Raw genomic sequence first — 6,000 nt, 5'->3', positions numbered from 1 at the left:
CCTTGTGGGTGTGAGTTTTGCCTTTCAGGCTTTTCAGCTACTTTTTAAACTTAGAGTAAAAACCACCCAGCTCTGCTGTCTGGGGTTTTTTTCCCTCCCAGCTGGGTTTTTTTATCTGGGCCCCGGCCGCTCTGTGAGGTGACGTTCATCGCCAGGGGTTGGGTGCTGACCGTGCCGGGGCTGGGCATTTGTCAGGCGCGATGATTTTGGGGCTCCCGGGAACCGCCTTCCCATGGGGTGCTCTCGAGACGAGAGCGAGGGTGGGTTTGTGTGGAAGCTGAAGGAGGCGGGTGGTGGATGAGTGTTTTGTTCTCTGTCTGCTGCTGTTGTTTTGGGTTTCCTGGACCAATAAGATGTCATACATTTTCCAGAAATAGAACAATTGTTAGGTTGTACTGCGATGGGGTTGGCTTGTGTTGCTCTGGATTCGTGTTTGCCGCTGCACTTGCACGTATTGCTCTGGATGTCACTTGGACTTTGACCAGTGTGCAGATGGATTGGATTTGTACTTGTGCTTGTGCACATTGTTGTTTCCACTTGCTTTGCTGAAGTGTAACTAAAAAACCCTCATTCCATAAAGTTGAAGAAACCCTAATAAAGATACCCCCCTTCCCCCCTTTGGTTGCTCTCTTCCTTTGGTGTGCTTTAGTAAGTTTTTTGCCGTATTTCTTGCTTTGCTGCTCTGCTTTGCTTTACTTTTTAGTCTATTCCTCACTTGACTTTTTCGAACTCTTTCTCTTTTTCTCACTGTTTAACTCTTTCTGGATGTCTCTGTCACTCTAGTTCTCAGTTGCTCTTTTTCTCTTCAACACTACTTCTCTTTTAAACTCCATTTCTTTTTCTCTCAAACCCAATTCTTCTCTTCCTCTATTCCTTTTTCTCTCTATTTTTCTTTCTTTCTTTCTGACTTGCTTTCTGCCTTGCTTTCTTTCTGCCTTTCCCTTTCTCTGACTTTCTCTCTTTCTCTGACTTTGACTTTCGAACTACCTTTCTCACCTTCCCTCCTTTGTTCATTTTTACCTTTCTACCTTAGTTTGTTTCTGTAGCAGCTTGGAAAAAAAACAGAGACCATTCTTTCTTCAGGCACAATCTGCCCCAGGCTTTGTGTTGCTATTTTGGGCAAGTTTGAAGAGAGTTTTGGGAATGGGCACAGGGCAAGACCAAACAGATCCATGCCCACACACTTGTCAGGGCAGCCTTTCTGCCCCTTTTAGGCCACTGACTCAAACATGAAAGCTCCCAGCTTTCTGGGAGGTGAAGGAAAAGCATTCCCACCTGCTGCTTCTAGCTGGAGTCATGGCCTGGTCTGCATCTTTCCCAAGAGAGCAGAAGGCCCTTCTCGAAGTGAAGATCAATGGAACAAGTTGCTCTTCTCCACAGGGCTCTCCTTAAGGCTGGAATGGCTGCTGCCAGCCTCTGCACTTTCTGCCTCTCCAACTTTCTACCTTTGTTCATTTCTACCTTTTTGACTTTCTACCTTTGTTTGTTTCTAACTTTCTAGATTTGTCCCTTTCTGCCTCTGTTTGCTTCTAACTTTGAAACTTTCTACCTTTGTTTTTCTCCCCATTTTTACCTTTCTGCCTTTGTTGGTTTCTAACACTCTACATTTCTAACTTTGTGCCTTTCTAAATGTATTTTTTGCTTTCTAACTTTTACCTTTCTAACCTTGTTTCTAACCTTCTTAGAGTGGAGGCTCCTCTGGCCTCAGGCCCAGAGGGAAGCCAAAGCCTTAGGTTTGAATTGAAACCTTTGGACAAGCTGGCATCCATGAAGCCACAGCAAAGTGCAATAGAACTACGGATTTTTAACTTTTAGTAGAAATAGATGCCAAGTGCCTTCGTCATGAAAAAGCTGTAGCAGAGATCTTCAGCACAGCTCTTGCTGCAGCAGTGTTACCTTTTCACAGAATTCTTTACTTTAGACAAAATCTAGATTGAATGGCACTGTTGCCATTTTTTAGATGGAGTGTTCACATAAACACTAAGAGCTGATAGAAACTGTAGATGCAAATCTGTGTAACACAGATGTAACACTTGTGTGAGGCTTACGACTGTTAGAATTAGACCAGGGTGGGTTAAGAAAAAGAAAACTAGAATCGTGTGTGAATCTTACTGGTCAATTAACAAATATAATCCACACTTCTGTAAGCAAAAAATATAGTGTATGGAGCATATAGAAGCAGCTGGTTTTGCCTGCTGCTGCTGCTTGGCTTTATCATGTAACCCCATTCAAAGTCTGCCTTCAAGACAGCTGTGAGACTGTGAAATCAAGAACTTAGCAGAACAGCAGCCTCCTCTGCTCTTTCACCCTGGTCTGAGAAGGAAGGGTACCCTGTCAAAAGCTCAACACTCGCCTTTCTGACTTTGTCTCTAAATGTCTACCTAACTTTGTTTCTAATTTTTTTTGTTTCTACCTTTGTTTTTAACTTTCAACCTTTCTACCTTTAGAAATTTGTTCGTTTCTTGTATGGTACCTCTTTGTTTGTTTCTAAATTTCTGCCGTTGTAACTTTTTTTCTAACTTTTTACTGTTTAAATTTCATTTGTTTTTAACTTTTTACCATTCCTCCCAGGGAGGGATGTGTGCAGAATACCAAAACCTGCTAAGGTCTTCATTTTGACATCTATAGACAAAGGCGATGGATTTAGATGTAGATTCATTTTGAAATAAGCCAGCCCTCTCTGTCTACTCTGTTGCATATAGGAATATAAGAAGCTGGGACTAGAGATGAGCAAGTTTTGAGCATAACGAGCCGGCGTTTTTCTGTAGGAAGGGAAGAAGCGAGTGCCTGGCGCCAGGAGCCGAGAGGCTCGGGCTGCAGGAGCTGCAGAGCGCCCTGAGCCGGCTTTTGCCTCTGCTCTGTCCGTGCCCCGCAGCGCGGCCCGGCCCCGGGCTGAGCTGGGCGGCGCTGCTGCCGCCTGGTGGCGAGAGCGCGGCACTGCCGGCCCCGGCACGGCGCCCCGGCGCTGCTGCCGCCCGGGGCCGGGGGAGCCGAGAGGGCGGCGGCCTCGGTGGCTGCCGAGCGTGGCAAGGGCAAGGAGCGAGCGGGGCCGCGTCTGGCAGCGGAGGGGAGGGGCGAAGGACGGTTCGGAGCGCCAAGGGACACGGGCGTGCATGAGCGGGGCCAGAGCGCTGCAAAGGAGCGGGCGCCGTGCGGGGCGGTGACCGCGACGAATGACAGCGCGGGGGGCGGCCCGGCGGGGCCGGTTTTGCCGGGCAGCAGAGGCGCGGTCGCAGCGCGAGCCGGGGCGGGGAGCACCGGGCGAGCACGGTGGGAATAGAGCCGCCCGCGTGCCGCTCTCAAGGGGGCGGCTCGGAAAGGAAGGCGCAGTTCGGCGCTTTCGGGACGGCGTAAGTGGCGTTTTTATTCGAACCTGCCAGGACCTTGCAGAGGGTGGATGACACTTCCGCCACACTCAAGATGGCGGACGCAATAGGCCCCTAAGAGAGGTGTCCCTGCCGATGCCTGCCGCCGGTCGCGGGACCGTCGCCCGCCTCCGGCGCCGGTGACCCCACCACCCGTGTCCTCGCACCGGGGACCACCGCGGAAAATCGCGCGGAAAGCGCGGGGCCGGCGTCGGAGTCCGGGCTGGATTCAGGCAGCTGAATAGACAGAAGCCCTTGTGAGGGGCGGGGGCCTTGTGAGTACCACACTAAAGATGGCGGCTCGACCGGAAGTGGCCTCTGCCCGCAACCAAGATGGCGGCGAAACCGGAAGTTAGATCATCGCCACACTAAAGATGGCGGTCGATTACGCTGTTTTCTGACCTTCTCAAGATGGCGGCAGGGAAGGCCCCCTCTAGCTGCGTCTATTCGGCTGCCTGAACGCGACGCCGACACCGACGCCAGCCCAGCGCTTGCACACAATTTTCTGAGGCGTTTCCCGCTATGCGGACACCGACTGTGGGGTCAGTGGCGCCTGGGGTAGGCGGGAGCATTCAGGCAGCCGAATAGACGGAGCGGGGTCCTCCACCGCCGCCATCTTGAGAAGGTCGCATCGCCACATTGGTGTGGTCCCGGTAATTTCCGCCCTTCTTCGCCCGACGCGGCAATGGCGGGGAGTCCGGGGAGCAGCGCTGCCGGGCCGGGGGCACCGGGGCGGGTGCTGCGGGCTCGGAGGTGAGCGGGGAACGGGGACAGTCCCGAGCGGACGGTGGGGGCCGCGGGGGATCGGTATTCCGGCCCAGGGATGGGTGTCCCGGGACAGGGGTGGGGGTCCCGGCCCAGGGATGGGTTGCTGGACTATCTAATAAGATTATATAACAATCCTACAAGGAGAACTATGTAAAAAATCCTCCCTTGTTACCCTTCTCCCAGCCCCGCTGTGTTTTCAGGATCCTGGGGGCAGAGTTTGGGTCTGGACAAGGCTCTCGGGCACAGGGTGGGATTCTTGGGGTGCAGGACCAGGATTTGGACTCGATGCTCCCTGCGGGTCCCTTCCAGCCCAGGGAATGCTGCGATCCTGTGCCTCTGGGGGTGAAATAAAGGGGATCGGTGGGGTTTTTGCCCGCTGTGTTCACGGCCCCGCCGGCTCCGGGCGGGTTAAAGGCGCAGCTGCCCCGAGACAGCGGGACCGGCCGGGGCTGCTCGCTCCCGGTGCTGCCGCCTTGTGGGGAGAGCCCGGCACTGCAGCCCGGAACGGCGCTGGACACGGGATCGGCGTGGAACAGCAGCCCAGGGAATGCTGAGGCACCCCAGGGAATGCAGAGGTGTCCCAGGGAAGGCTGAGGCGTCCCCTGCCCGGGGCACTCGGCAGCAAATCCCTGATGTTGAGCGGAAAAAGGAAAGTTCTGGGTTAGTGGGAGGAGGTTTCTGGAATGGAGTTGGGACAGGTGCTGATCCACGCATGGAATCACGGGGTGGTTTGGCTTGGAAGAGCCACCAAGATCATTTACGCTCTGTTTGTTGTCCGATTCCACAGCAAAGTACATCCAGAACTGGCACCTCACCCTCACGGACAGCAGGAATGTCTTGCATAGCTCTTGGAATGGGAAGGGCCGTTGGGAGCTCTGGCAGGAGTAGGTAAGAACAGAAATGGGATCATTCCGGCTGCTGCTGGAGGTGGTTTTCTGCTTTCAGGCTGTTCTTCTGACTGATCCTTTCACAGCACTGTTCTAGGGCACATTTGAGGGTAATTCCAGGAATTTCAAACCAGATAAAAACTGGTGGGGAAAAAATGTGAACCTGATCCATTTCTGGTAATTCCAAGCTTCTCCCACAACACCGTTCCAGGGGAAAGCTGATGAAAGGGTGAAGATGCAGAGGAGCAAGTGCTGTAAACCCCCCTGGCACTCTGACAGAGCAGACCTTGCAGTACTCGCAGCAGATCTCTTGGAGAAAGTGTGGGATGGCAAGGTTTTCCAGGAAAGCAAAAGGAGGGCAGAGATGAGGGAATAGGCTTCCAGTTATTCCTTTAGCTGAAAGCCTGGGGGAATTGAGAGGGGCCACAAGAACTGTTTGTGTAGGAAAATGGGAGTTTGGGGGCTGAATCGGAGTTTCTCTCTGGGGCATTTTTGAGGGAAAAGCTGAGGTGCTGTTTAAGGGAGGGAATGCACATTTTTGGGGTGGAAAAGGTTTAATCAATATTGTAGAGGAAGTAAAATGTTGGGGGTAAAAGTGGATGCAATCTGGAGGGGACAGAAGGAATATTTTGAAGGCAAAATGGGGAACTCAGTAGTGGACAGAGGGGGAACATCTTGGAGGCAACACTTGACAAACTCTCTGGGGTGGAGAACGAAGACATTGAGGGAAAAATGAGGTGGTGAGCAGTGGGCACGTAGGGAAGGTTGTGGGGGTAAATCTTGAGAAAAGCCCCGTGGTATTCAAGAAATTCTTGGAATCAGGACGGAGGAATTCAGCGGTGGAAAAGCAGGGGAATTTTGCGGGGGTAAAACTTTAAAAGATCTAAGAGTTGAGAGTGAGTGTTTTTAGGTGAAAAGGATGTCTTGTTGAAGTTGGGCATCTGGATTGTGGCATTTATGGATCAGAGGGTGTGTTTCCA

Source organism: Aphelocoma coerulescens, chromosome 3 (genome assembly GCF_041296385.1).
Source record: "Aphelocoma coerulescens isolate FSJ_1873_10779 chromosome 3, UR_Acoe_1.0, whole genome shotgun sequence".
NCBI lineage: Eukaryota > Metazoa > Chordata > Aves > Passeriformes > Corvidae > Aphelocoma > Aphelocoma coerulescens.
This window is presented reverse-complemented; position numbering follows the sequence as displayed.